This window comes from Benincasa hispida, chromosome 3 (genome assembly GCF_009727055.1).
Source record: "Benincasa hispida cultivar B227 chromosome 3, ASM972705v1, whole genome shotgun sequence".
NCBI classification, from domain to species: domain Eukaryota; kingdom Viridiplantae; phylum Streptophyta; class Magnoliopsida; order Cucurbitales; family Cucurbitaceae; genus Benincasa; species Benincasa hispida.
In genome coordinates, this window is record NC_052351.1 from 423,081 (window position 1) to 438,317 (window position 15,237).

Genomic DNA, 15,237 nt, shown 5'->3' on the forward strand with positions numbered 1-15,237 from the left:
CTAGTTGAGCTATAGAAGAGACCTTATGAACTTGTAAATTGAAGCTCCAATGGTACTTGAATAATTAATTAAACTCCTTTAATTAAAATATTCAACATCCATTAACTCCCGGTCACTCCATTAAAGGCCTACAACTGCACTCTTCGCACTACAGATATATTTCTATGTCCATTGGATATAACTAGTCAACAGTGCGATGACTCTTCACAAATTGCTTGTAAGTATAACTAGGCCAAAATTACCGTTTTGCCCCTATAGTTACATCTAACTCTGTAAGTACCATTGATCCCTCTAATGAACAATAAGTCATAGTCCAATTATGACTAAATTCCTCTAGGGCCAAGAGAGAGTGTGGCGCCACATTGTTCAAGCTCCAGATTCTCCTTAAGACAACAATTTATCTATTTACCCAGACGTTAGGGAATGAGTGAATTTCGTCTTGTGTAGTTGTGTTTCCAACTCCCAATCAGACGAATCCCCAGAATGGTAGGCTTATTGAGTTGACCATCTGGCCACTCTCACCCATACAAGTCAAAGGACCGCCTTTATAGACAAGAGTTCACAACTCACTTAGGATTCAGGTCATGTCACCTATGGTCATCATGGTGAAATGTAAGTCTCTATTATGACAGTGTTATAGAATGAGACTAGTCCTTTCGTGGTCCGATCTTATACAAACACCTTTGTATAGAATATCCATGCTTACATGTCTCCACATGAATGATTAAGATAAGATCATTTATAGCACTTTACAACAATTGTAACATCATAAAATGAGTCGTATTCATAGTGTCACCAAGATAAGGTACCCAGCTTTATCCATCTACTCATTACTATAGAAATTGGATTACTTGACATTTTTTCAATGTCAAGTAAATGGTATACCTGACGCTTATAAAAGTGTCGAGTATTCGACTGTCAAGTATAGTGTGATAACTTGACTCCGAAAAACGTCAAGACAAATATTTTTTGATACAATTTTCATGTCAAGAAAGATAATACACTTGACATTGGTGGTATGTGAAGTTTATTGATTCTTGACATTGATTACGTATCATATATGATAACTCTTGACGTTTTTTATTTGTCAAGTATATAATTTTTTTCAAATTAAATGCCTCAATTGATATTCTCATTTTCTGCCTTGTATTCCAATAATACAATTACATCAACTAAATAAACATATACATTTAATATCTATCGACTCAATATATTCACAAAAATTCCATATGTTCAACTATGACCTTTCATATGAACACTCCTCATAATTACAACAATATTTCTCTTTCACATGTACATGCACAAAATAAAATCTCAGCTATTACTTTTGTATACAAAACTCAATTTTCAACAAACACAAAAGTGACAACTTGTTCAATAAGTAACTTCTCAACAAAGTATATTATTTAATCTATATATTGAGCTTTGAAGTCTAAAGATCGAGAACTAAGGGTCAGATAAACCATGTTTAAGCAAGTCAACCTACAAAATAGAATAAAGGGCGATAACATCAAATTTCAAAATATAGAAATAAGTGTTAAGTTACAACAATGACAAAAAGCCACGCACAAGGAAAAATGTACATGATTTTCTTACTTTATGCAATGGAAAAATATCATACTCGAGCCTTAAAAAATATCTACAATTTAGAGTTAAGGACTTACTGAGATTTCATTCATTCTTTTTTTACCACATCCAACCTCAAGAGTAACAATTACCTTTCGCTGCAAAACAAAGGAAAATGGGAGAGATTTGAGAAAATATAATAAAGAGGAAGAAAATTATCAACAAATCAAGCATATGGTAAAATTTAAAATAGAATAATGTAGGCACCTTTCCCCCAACTTTCATAACTTTCACAACTTATCTTATCTACGAACAATAAAAAATAGAGAATATTGGAAGCCCAATCTTATCTACAAAATTTCATTCAAAACTATCACAAAGTAATTCAATCTTATTTACAAATTTTCATTCAAAACTACAGAATATTGGAAACCCAATTCTTCAAAATTTCATTCACCAAAATAACCGATTAACTCCAAATAAAATACCCAATGTGTGGCTTGATTCGAATACCACCTCAAAACTACAAAAAAGTAATCCAACCTACGACAAATTCAATAATAATGGTTACAAAATGCAAATTTCAGCAACTATGTAACAATTCCAAAAGAGTTTTAAGGCCTTAATACCTATCAAAACATCCAAACATCGTTAACTTTACTGGACAGTGGCTCCAATCCCTTGAAATCTTTGAATTGAACATCAAAAATTGAAAATAACTCAATTATTAGACCAATACTTCAATGGGTAATAAAGAACTATTAATACTAACCTCCAAACTTACCAAAACCTTGCCAAGATCGGTCTCAAACCTATTGGACAGCAACTAAACTCCTTCCAACACTTCAAAATCAATCTCATCATCAAACATTCAAACAAGAAAATCATTACAGAAGATGCAACATTATAACCCAAATCACAAATTCACTCCAATACATCCGAAACACTTACCTGAAGTGTTTGCTCAAATCGACGCTTCACTTGAGTCTCGACCAACTTGCCTGAAAAGATAAACAAAAGAGGAACAAGAACACTTATAAAACTATAAGAAGCTCTTACTTGACAAGGGCAGTGCAACTGTATGGAGAATCCAGTGGAGGACTGATCGGATCTGGTAGAGGACTGACCAAATCTGGCGCGAGGCTAAGTTGTGCGATTGACACATATCTGATAGAGGATTGATCAGTGGGTGTTGCACGATGGCTGACTGGTGGGCGTCTGGCGCGGATTCGGTGGCATCTGGCGCAAATTTGATGGCGTCTGGCGCGGATCCAGTGGAGGACTAATCGGATCTAGTGCGACTTCAAACAATGGGCGTCTGGCACGAGGCTAAGTTGGGCCTCTGACGCGTATCTGGTGGAGGACTGACCAGTGGAGGCTATACGGTGGCTGACCGGTGGGCATCTGGCACATATTCGGTGGAGGACTGATCAGTAGAGGTTGTACAGTGGCTGGCCAGTGCTGCGAAGAGAGGGTTTCGAGGGGAGGGGATTGTGAGAGAGAAAACGAGGAAGGGGGAAGTTTTATTGATAATTATTTTTTATTTATTTAAAATAATAAGTTAATTATTTATATTTAATTTGATAATTTTGGTAGGAGGGAAACCAAATTTGAGAGGGAAATGAAAATGGAGGAGGAAAGGAAACAAAAAATAAAGATTAAAAAACTATTACTTTTATATTTTACTTGACACGAAAAATATATCAAGTAAGAGCTTCTTATACTTGACACAAAAGACGTGTCAAGCAAGACCTTATATTACTTGACACAAAAAAAGTGTCAAGCAACGGTTTGTATGAAAATATCTGAAACATTCCGTCAATCTCTGCTTTTTTAACCTTTTTACTTGACATTTACTTGACGTGTTTTCAAAAGAAATTTCAAGTAATTAAAAACTAAAAGTATCAAGTAATGTAGATTTTGTAGTAATGACTACAGACCATTTAGGTTATCACTTAAACATGATCTACCCGTATGTCTCTACATACATGTTTAGGCTACAAAAAATAATCTTGGATGTTAGTTTATCGGTTTGTAGGTTAATGCTACTAAATTTCGAATAAAACATCTCATACTTTATTAAATAAATAAAATATTTGTACATTACAATTACAAATTATAGGACCCACGAAATTTAGGGCATTTTCTACCGCATTCTTGAATGAGTTTGTTTTTAGCTTTTTGGCAAAGATCCCTGCTACTCTCTAAGTTTGGGGGAGGCAGTGGTCCGGGTAAATGCATCCAATCTAAACATTGCGATGTTTATTTCAATTTTAAAAAAAACAAAAACAAAAACAAAAAATAAAATAAAAATAATAAAAATAAAAATAAAAAACAATTTTTTTTTTTTAAAAAAAAAAACTCCACTGTCAGCGCAAGGGGGAGACCCAAGCTGATAAGAGTTAAAGCTATGAAAGACACTTACCCGTAGTTGGATACTTCGCATGACATCCGTGCAGGTAAGCCAAAATGAAAGTAGGTGACCAGAATCAACGCATAATAACAACTCCTTTATCTGGTGAAACCCAAATAAGCTAAGGCACGAGTTGAGTTGAATATGGCACGCAACCGAAGTTGGATGTCCGTATGACACCTGTGAGGGCAAGCCAAGACGAAGAGTGTAGCCAGGTTCAACGCCTCAATCTAATAATGTATCGCAAAGCTTTGAATTGTTTTAAATGAACGCTTTGTAAAAAGCTAAACGCAAAGTTGCCAGAAATGGGTAAAAAGGTTTTTGAGCAGAGGCTTACCAGATTTAAACTTAGAAAATATCTCTTTAAAGAAGTAGCCAAAGTTGAGGAGAGTATTGCTGCCAAAGTTGAGGTACGAGTGAATTATAGTTTGAAAAGCTGGTCATTGTGAAAGAAAAGCCAGAGGGTGAATTTTGAATTTCCTAAGTATAAGACATACTTGAGGAAAAGCATGATTCTAAGTTTGGGAGTGTGATAGCTCGTAGAAATGCAAGCTATTGTAGCCTTTTTTCGTTAGTTTATTTAAGGTTCTCACACTAACATGACAAAGCGTGCGTTCACGTCGTGGTTTTTGATGTAGTTGCAATCACTTAGAATTATGAGGGCTAATAAGCAGAATATGTGTTGATAATACTAAGAATTCATGTGAAAAGTGAGCTTGCGTCAATCAGTACCAAAAATTCTCACTAACCCTATACCATGCATTATTCTGTATCAAAGTTTCCATTTTTGCATATATTACAGGAATTGATCGCATGCGTCGGTCCCAGACCGTCGCAAGGTTGACCGCATGAGTTGATTATAAAGATTAGTTCGCCGAATGGAATGTTACGTCTATAGAGTGATAATCGTGATAAAAAACTGCTCGCAAGATAGATGGAATGCGTTGGCGATTCAGGAGAAATAAGCTCGAACACATACCTTGGGAGTATCAATAAGATAAGATGATGTTGACATTGCCCATACCGCAACACAGGTAGCAGGGAGGCAGAACGCAATCATGAATGTTGTCGGCGTTTAAGCTCTATAAATAGCACCTTGGACCTTCACTTCAAATCATCCGAGTTTCTACTTTAAGGCAGATGCTTGCGATCATAGATGAGAGCATGAGCGAGATTTTCTTTGAGGATTCTTCACCTCCCCAAGCCATTCCGAGTGACAATCGGACTTTTCGTCAGAGATAGAGCTCAAGAGAGACTTCTCCACCATCCATCCATGGCGCCACCAGTAGCCTTGACGCATTTCGAATGAAAAGCAAGAGATTGTTTTCATCTAGCCTTCCATTTCTTCTCTTGTCTCTGTATTGTATTACATTTTGACTTAAGACATTAGTACATTTTGTAATCAATGCATATCTTAATTCCTTCAACGCCATCTTCTTCATCTTCTTCATCTTTGTCATCATTTACCTTCATCGTTTAGTTATCAAAGGCAATCGCATACTCGAGTGTAGTCTAGAGATAGGACGCATGTAGCATCCCATCGAAAGGTGTGCGTTGTGCGAGTATAGTGAGTTAATCCTCTTCGTTTGGTGTGAGGCTGTAGCAACGCTTGTCTATGGGCTGTTGCAATGCTTGTCTATGAGCTGATTAGCCGCAACTAATAGCCTGAGAGGTTGAGTAGTGGAATACATTAAAATGAAGTATGCATTGTTCCTAGAGATAGGCACGATCTTATGCTCGACCCAACCATGCATTATAGAGATATAAGCATGCAACCAGCCACCGAGAGGTGCACGATGCGTTAGTGGGGCGAGCTGGGATTACTCGGGCGACTTAACATAATGAACATTATTATGCGTTAACGATTGTTGCATCTCTATCAATTCTCATAATTAAACTTTCATTGCTCAATCTGTTTAGTTAGGAGTAGGAGTAGAGCATAATCCTGTAGCTTTTATCTTTTTACTTTTAACGTATTACTTCACAAACAATATTGAGTTAAAAGTCCCTGTGTTCGACCTTAAATCATCCCGAGAAACTTGCGTTTTCGTTATGCTTGGTGAGAAAGCGAGAAAATTTGTGGCAGGAACGTATGGTTATCGCATACATGCTTAAATGAATATTGTATATTTGCTAGTCCAACGCATGACCATCAATGCATGGAGATCAACGCATAACATAAATTGCATATTTATTTTTTGCTTCCTTTTCCAAGCAACAGTTAGCTATGATAGCTAGGGTTTCTGTTAAACCCATATAACAAACACATGGGTTCACAACTCTCCCACTACGTCAAAGCTCCCTCAACAATTGAGGTGGATTTGACCTACTAAATGATACAACTTCAAAAAATTTTGTTGAGGTATTGGGTTCTTCAACAACTCTTGTTGAAGGTTTGGTAGTTTCATTGGAAAGTTCACTCAACACAATCTTATTGCGAGGTTTATGCTCCCTTATGTGGTCTTCTTCTAAAAAGGTAGTATTTGTCGACACAAACACCTTATTATCCTTAGGATCGTAGAAGTAGCCACCTTTCGTTCCTTTAGGGTAACCTACAAATAGGCATAATTTTGAACAAGATTCCAATTTCTTAGTATTTGCCTCAAGCACATGTGTTAGGCAACCAGTGATCTGAAATGGCGTAAAATACCTTTACGACAATTCCATAATTCCAAAATTGTTCCAGTAACACTTTTGGACGGAACACAGATCAAAATGTAGGCTGTAGTCTGTATTGCATAACCTCAAAATGAGTCCGGTAGGAAAGCATAACACATCATAGACCGAACCATGTGCAACAGAGTTCGATTTCTCCTTTCTGATACACCATTTTGCTGAGGTGTACAAGGTGCCAAGAGTTGAGATACAATTTCATGTTCTATCAAATAGTCATTGAATTTTAGATCCAAATACTCTCCACCTCGATCAAATCAAAACGTTTTAATAGTTTTATTTAATGCGTTTTTAAATTCATTCTTGTACTTCTGGACCTTTTCAAGGGATTCAGACTTATATTGTATTAAATAAGCATACCCATATCTAGAATAACCATTAGCAAAAGTGATTAAATATTCAAACACTCCTCTTGCCTTAACATTCATCGGACTATAGAGGTCTGAATGTACAAGTTTTAAGGGTTCTTTGGCCTTGTGATCTTTTTAGTAAAAGATCTTTTAGTTATTTCGCCTTCAAGACATGACTCACACACAGGTAAATAATTTTCTTCTAACTTGCTTACAAAGTCCATAAATGATTATTCTCTTAATCCTATTGAGATTTATGTGTCTTAATCTTAGGTGCCAAAGATAGGCATTTTCCTTAGGAGAAATTTAAAGTCTTTTATTCTGAGTTACTACAGTTTTAAATAGTTTAGTATTTAAGAGGACTTTAGTTGCTAAAGGTCTTAACACATAAAAGTTATCTTCCAGCTTAACAGAACGAAGATATATACCATTCTTATAAATAAACGCTTTAATCACAGAAAAATATACATAATATTTTTTTTTCAATCAAACACTTTACAGAAATTAAGTTCCTCTTTAAATCAGGATAGCAAATATATTTTCTAATAAAATATTTATATTCTGTTAAGTAAGCTAGAGTCCTCCCACTGCCACAGCTGAGACGGCGTGCCTAGTTCCAATGCGCATCATCATTTTTTCAGCCTCTAGTTGCCGCCAAGAACTAATTCCTCGAAATGAGAATAAACATGGTTAGTGGCACTTAAATCTATTATTCAAGCTGAATCATCATTCTCCAATAAACAAGTCTCCAAAACGAGTAAATCATTTTACCTTACTTGCCTTTCTTCTTTTCTGCCAAGTATTTGGGACAATTCCTCTTCTAGTGTCCCTCATGGTTGCAATGGAAACAGATTCCCTTTGCAGCCTTGACCTTCTTGCCCTTCTAGGCAGTAGCTGGTGGGTTAGCTTTCTCCTTTCCACCTTTCTTCTTCTTCCATCTTTTGGTATCGGAAGAAGAAGGTACAGACTTAGTTCCAGAGGTCGAACCTCTATAAAACTTCTTAAAGAATCAAGCAACATTTGCCTCACCCTTATATTCCTTGGATTTCATCAAGGAATGTAATGTTTGTAGCTCATTGAGCAAAGTGGTCACGTTGTAATCAATCTTGTTCATAACAACTTTGCTACAAAACTACAGAAAACTTTTAGGTAAAGATTCTAGTATAAAGTTAACCTGTCTGGCTTCATCGATGATAGACTCATTCATCTCTGCCATGTTGAAGTGGACCATCATGTTGAGAAAATGTTCTCTAATAGATGTCCATTCTTGCATATGGGCATTAAAGATGTTTTACAGAGCGTCATGCATGAGTTGTGCAGACGGTTGTCCGAAAATCCCCTGTAGGGACTCCTTGATCTCACGAGCAGTGATCATGGACTCATGCTTCTTGGCCAAGGCTTCAGAAAGGCTTGCCAAGATATATGTTTGGGCCTTCTCATTTGCCCGTATCCAATGTTCATATGACTCACGAACATTTCGGTGAGCATTTTGAGCAGGAACAGGAGGACAATCCTCCATAAGGACAAATCTTAGGTCATCGATGATTAATATTGTATTGATTGTGTTTTCCATGTTGTGTAATTTTTGCCGGTAAGTTTGTTGGTGGTGAGTAAATTTAGCATCACAGAAGTCATAATGAAAAATTTCTGAAACATACAAATTATTTATATTAGTATTTAAGCATTACCCATTTGAAAAACTAGTCAAATTTAGCAAAATAATATGACGCACCCTATGTAACATTTATTTTGCAATGATGTTTCAGTGAGGTAGGGTAAAAGCTACCATATGGTGATCAGGTACCCCTTCACTAAAATGAGTCCATCTCAACCAACATAGAGAACAACTCTTTATTACTATAAGTATCAATCACCATTGTTCGATAAAAAAACTGTTAATTTTCTTAACATTTTTTTTTCCAAGTGTAACCCTTCATTTTAGATTTTAAAGTTCCACCCTAATGAGCCAACCATAGGGAAAAACTTATTGGAGCAAAAACTAAAGCAATCCTATCCATTTTTTGAGTTTGAGTAAAAAATCATGCAAATGTCATCCGTAGGAGGACACAAGCAAAAGTGTCTCGAGGCGAGCATGAAAATTTACTACAAACTGATGAGATAAACCAAGGGATGTGTTGACACACGTCCCGCTCTCACTTATTATAAACACTCTCTCTATTCACCTTGGTATTAACCTATAAAAATACTAACCATAGTGGGACACAAATAAAGGTGCCTCGAGGCCGAGTATAGATCTCACGATGTAAACTTATAGGGAGATACGTAAAAAAGAAAAAATGAAGTATCATATACCCCATTTTCCTCCCACTGAGTGTTCTACCTATGGCTAATTTAACTTATAAAAATACAACTAATTATTTTACTAAGTGATTGTTTAAATTTTCTTAAAAGTAACACTTACTTTGGATAGTTAAACAACTTTGATTAATGTTCATTAATCACTTTAATAAATCTTAATTAATAATTGCATGCTTGTAGCAAATCTATTTAATTCACCTTTCTAGGTCCGTTCCCAGGTAGGGGTGTTTCGTTTCTGTCAGCTTAAATACCTCAGTCTAGACAGAACTAACCTTAGACAAAGGTCACTTATAGATATATTTACTACAAATTTAATCTTTTAATTAAAACCAATTTAATCCTATTAAATTGGTTATAAGATTAAACTTATTTCTAATCTCATTAGAAATGTTGTGACCCTAGGTCTATGTAAATCATATTTTGAAACTATTTTAACCTAATGTCTGCATGCAATTCTGAATTATTGATTTTAATTTCTAATTTCATTTAATTATAACTTTCATAAAAGAAATGAAATAAATTAAAACCAACTATTGCGTGTTAAAGTATACTTAGATAAATTATAATAATTATAAAATAATCTAAAGTAGTGACATACTTTATGCAATTCCATTTCATTACTTAACATACATAACACTTATATATTAAAGTAATGAAATAATTAATAACATACATGCATCCATACATTCAACTCTATATTATAACACTTATAATATAAATGATGCATGACTATGTTATTAATGCATGCAAATATATATTATAATATTTATATTATATGATGCATGAGCATGCTATAAAATTAAATCATGCAACTATATATTATAACATTTATAATATAAATAATGCATAACTTATAGTGGGATTTTACTACATGGCATATATTATGACACATAATCATATAAATTAAATCATACATCATATGCATAATTTAAAACAATTATTGGACCGGGATCGGACGTCTAAACAATTAATTAAATTAATGCCTAAATAATTAATTAAATTAATATAACACTTATATTAATTTAATTAATTTAAAAAAACTAACTATTACAAAAATAATAGCCAACCGGTTCAAAACTGGTGAACCGAATCTTGAACCACACGAACCAGACTACCCAATACCCGAACCAAGCAAACCAGATGCGAACCAACTGCAACTAGAACCAAACCGCGCGTGAACCAAAAAAAATTTTCGTCTCAGAGCGTTGCAATGTTGTGACCTAGCGTTGCAATGCTATGGAATATTCTTCCGTTTGCCTTTAGCAGCGTTGCAATGATAGGGCACAACATTGCAACACTATATAATCCATTGGAAAACTCATGAACGATTCAAGACTAAAAAATTACAAACTTTATCACAATTAATGCCCAAAAAACAAAGGGCCCTTACAATATAACCTATAGTTTTATTTCTCTCATGTATGGTATTTAATATAAATCGCATTTATACCAAATTTAATTGTGTGAATCTCATTCATTTAATTAATATTTGAATCATATTCAAATATTTATTTTCTCTCAATTAAACTTTATATTATAATGTATCAAATACATTATATTAATTATCTCATATATAATTAAGCTAAATTAATTATATCACGTATAATTAATTCCCTCAATTAATTTGAACAATTCAAATTAATCCAAAATTAATTATCAATAATACCAGTTGAGCTACAGAGGAGACCTTATGGACTTGTAGATAGAAGCTCTAATGGTACTTAAATAATTAATTAAACTCCTTTAATTAAATATTCAACATTCATTAACTATCGGTCACTCCACTAAAGACCAACAACTGCACTTTTTGCACTAGTAGATACATTTTTGTGTCCATTGAATATAACCAGTCAATAGTGCAATGACCCTTCGTAAATTGTTCATAAGTACAGGTGGGCCATAATTACCGTTTTTCCCCTGTAGTTACATGTAACTCTTTAAATACCACTGATCCCTCTAATGAACAATAAGTCATCGTCCAACTATGGCCAAACCCCTTTCGGGTCAAGAGAGGGTATGATGCCACATTTTTCATGTCCTGAAATCATCCCTTAACGGATCAATTTATCTACTTACCCAGACATTAAGGAATAAGTGAATTTCGTCTTGTGTAGAAGATAACCTTGGATGTTAGTCTATTGGATTGTGGGTTAATGCTATTAAATGTTGAATAAAACATCTCATATTTTATTAATTAAATAAAATATTTGTACATTACAATTACAAACTAAGGACCCACAAGATTTATGACATCACTAGAAGAATTTGGGGCTTTAATATCGGTTTTAAACCGACATTAAAGATAGTGTTATTAAAGCCCTTTAAAACCGACATTAAAGACAATCGACATTAAAGGGCTTTAATAACACTGTCTTTAATGTCGGTTGCAACCGACATTAAAGCCCTTTAATGAAATTTGCAACCGACATTAAAACCTAATGTCGGTTGCAACTGAAGCCCAAGAATCAAATGAAGCCCTTTAAACCGACATTGAAGCCCATAATCTATCCGTTTTATCAATTATTGCCGGTTTTTTAAAATTTTGTTGCCTAATCCATTTTTTCGGCCAAAATGTATAACATGACACATCATCATCGAACACTATGACTATGACATATTATTTATGTATGGAATGCAAATCTATTACATTTAATCTGCAAATTCTGCTATAAAATTATAATTTAAAAGACCGTACAATAATTCAGCCCTTGAAAACACAAATTACAAGTAATACGAACATTATGATTTTACAAACATTATAAGTTTACTGTCCCTCTCCACTTGGTAAGTATGGATCCCTTCATAATTCTTCTTGAACATACCCCCCCAGCTTCAGCAGTGTCTGGTTATAGGCATCTTTGTCTAACCACTGTTGTTCAAAGGATCACAAACAAAAAAGTTTTAAGACAAAGGATTGAAAGTAAAAATGTGATCAGAATTCATATTCAACTAACCGTGTTTATTGGGAATGTGTATAAATGGTACATTCAAGGCAAAATTCTTGTAGTGAATGTGTTGGATCTAGAGTTCCCAAGAAAAAGCATAAAGAGGTTGCGATACCAAATCTTTACTCCTTTGTTGCACCTGCAAAACAAGAAAACTCAATAGTTGAATAAATGAAAGAATCTTCTTTTCAAGATCTTGAAGAAGAGAAGCTGGTTACCTAGATATGAGATACGAAAATGATGAAAAATTTTCGATAGCATAACGATGAAGTTGGACTCATCAACTAAAACTTATTAAAATTGTGAGTCAAACATTCTTTTAGAGTATTTAATTAGCATAATTGCACATGTTCTCAAGCCAATCAAAATGCTTTTTACTCTAAGAGAATCTATAACTACCATAATATAGCAGAGACTCTAGTAAAATATTCATATATGGAGTACAACTTCCAAAACAATCAAAGACATCAACCTGCAGCTATCTCCCTAAAGAACAACAAGGAGACTATGAATATAAAATAGAATCTTACCAAATTCACATTTAAAGGGAATGCATCCAAATCCATAGTCTTTAAAGTTTGCTTTAACAGTCAAAGTTAACTTTAGCAAATAACATATTTATCTACATGCTCTCAATATGCACATACCTTCAGCGGTCTCTCTGCTCAGAGTATTGAAAAGGATTGTCTCTGGTTGCATTACTTCCATCGTTAGTTCCTGCATCTATCGCTTAGCTCCAGAGCTCATCTGTAGCTCAATCGTTTAGTAAACGATCTTGCACATAGCCTATCGTTTTGCTACCCGCCCATTGTTTACCTTCGTCATTAGCGCTGACACTTTATCGTTCTAACGCCTCCGCCTATCGCTTAGCATTCCGCTTATCAATGTAACGGGTTGCTCATCGTCTAGCGCTCACGCTCATCGTTGCAGCGCCATCGTGTAGTTCTATTGCTTAGCGCCCACACATCGCTTTAACGTTCGTTTACGCTATCGTTTAGTGCTATTGTCTAGCGCTATCGTCCAGCTTCAACGCTTATCGTCTACGCGTCATCCTTATCATTAACGCTCGCGCATACTACACGATTGGCTAGCACATCGCTTAGCTCCGCGCATCTGCTATACATCGTCTACTCATCGTTTATCTCCCTCCTTTGCTACACGATCTTTCCAGCACCCGCCTACACGATCGCCTACCTCATATTTAGCTCCCACATTACTACACGATCCCAGCGCCCGCCTACACACGATCGCCTACCTCATCATGTAGTACTGCTTACTTACTAGACAATCGTCTACCTCATCCTTAGTAATTCTCATTGCTATACGATCGTCTACCCAACATCTTTCATTGACATATTTACACAAACAGTTGAGAGGCGTAAACATAAGAACAAAAATTGTTGTGAGTTTAAGAGAGGAAAGAGAACAAAAGCATACTGATATGGACGGCAGTCGGTGACAAAGACGAACGGCGGAGATCTGGAGACACGCAGGAGGAAAAATCGAACGAAGAACGGTGGCAGATCCGCCCAGCGCGCGGTGGACAAAGATGAACGGTGCAGATCCGGGAGCAACTGAGAGTATAAGACACAGAAAAAAACTGAAGAAGGAGTAGCAGATCCAGGCTTATGGCACTTCGACAGAATGAGCTTCACCCACGATCAGATCCAGTTGCTATGGCACTTCGAAGAACGAGCAGCAGATCCAAGTTGCACGACGAATAGACCTGCACGAAAGCCAGATCTATACCATGACAGACTCTTCACCACGAACGACGGACGATGGCAAGGTTTAGAAGAGAGAAGTGAAGAAAGAAGAGGTCTGAAGAGGAGGTGTTGGGAGAATAGAGGAAAAAGAAAATAGAGGAGAGGAAGAGGGGAAAATGAAAAAAAAAAAAGGGGGGGGGAAATAGAAAGTGAGAGGATAAATTAAGCGGGTCTTTAATGTTGGTTTAAAACCAGCATTAAAGGTACCCTACAATGTCGGTTTAAAACCGACATTAAAAATCCACTTAAAAAAAATCGATATTATACATCCGATTTCACTTTTTTCAACCATCATTAAAGCCCAAAATTCTTGTAGTGCATACCCAAACATGTATTTCTTTTTGAAGAGGCTCATAGGTAATAAAAAATCAACAATTAATTAGTAATAAAGATTGAACTTAAGATTTAATCCATAAAAAATACAAAAATTAAAATTGGGCATTTGAGATATAGGATATAAAAATTGAACAAACTCCGGAATGTATAAATAAAAGAAGTAGTTTAGTCAGAACATCATTAATCATTGGAAGTTTCCTATCTATCCGATGTGTTATTTAGATTGAAAGTTATCGTTAGTTAATAATGATGCAAATGTCGATCAATCAATGAATCAAACTATGTTAATTTGGGTTTCATTTGATAATATTTTATTTTATTTTTTTTATTTTTGAAAATTAAATTTATAGACATTACGTCCGCCATCAAATTTCTTTCTTTGTCCTATAGTTTTCACTAATAGTTTAAGAAACAAAGCTAAATTTTGAGAACTAAAAAAATAGTTTTAAAAAAGTTATTTTTATTTTTGGAGTTTGATTAAGAACTCAACTATTGTAATTAAGAAAAATGCAAATCATTATAAAAAAAATGTGGATGATATAAGTTTAATTTTTTAGAAAAAATAAAAAATAAAATAGTTATCAAAAACACCTTGATGTTTTAATTAAATGAGTAATAAGAACCAAGTATAATCTTGTTACTCATACTTAACTGTAAAAGATTAAAAAAAAAAAAATACATTGTCCACCTTAAAAAAAAAAAGAAAAAGAAAAGAACTAATTGGTTCGTCCAAAATTTGACAGCAAGATGTACTTGAATTTCAATTATTTGTAGATAAAATAAGATTTCTTTATTTGTATCAATCATGTTCATGTTCATTCAAGTTGAAAAATAGACCGTTGAGAGAAAAGAGAAAGACAATAATAATA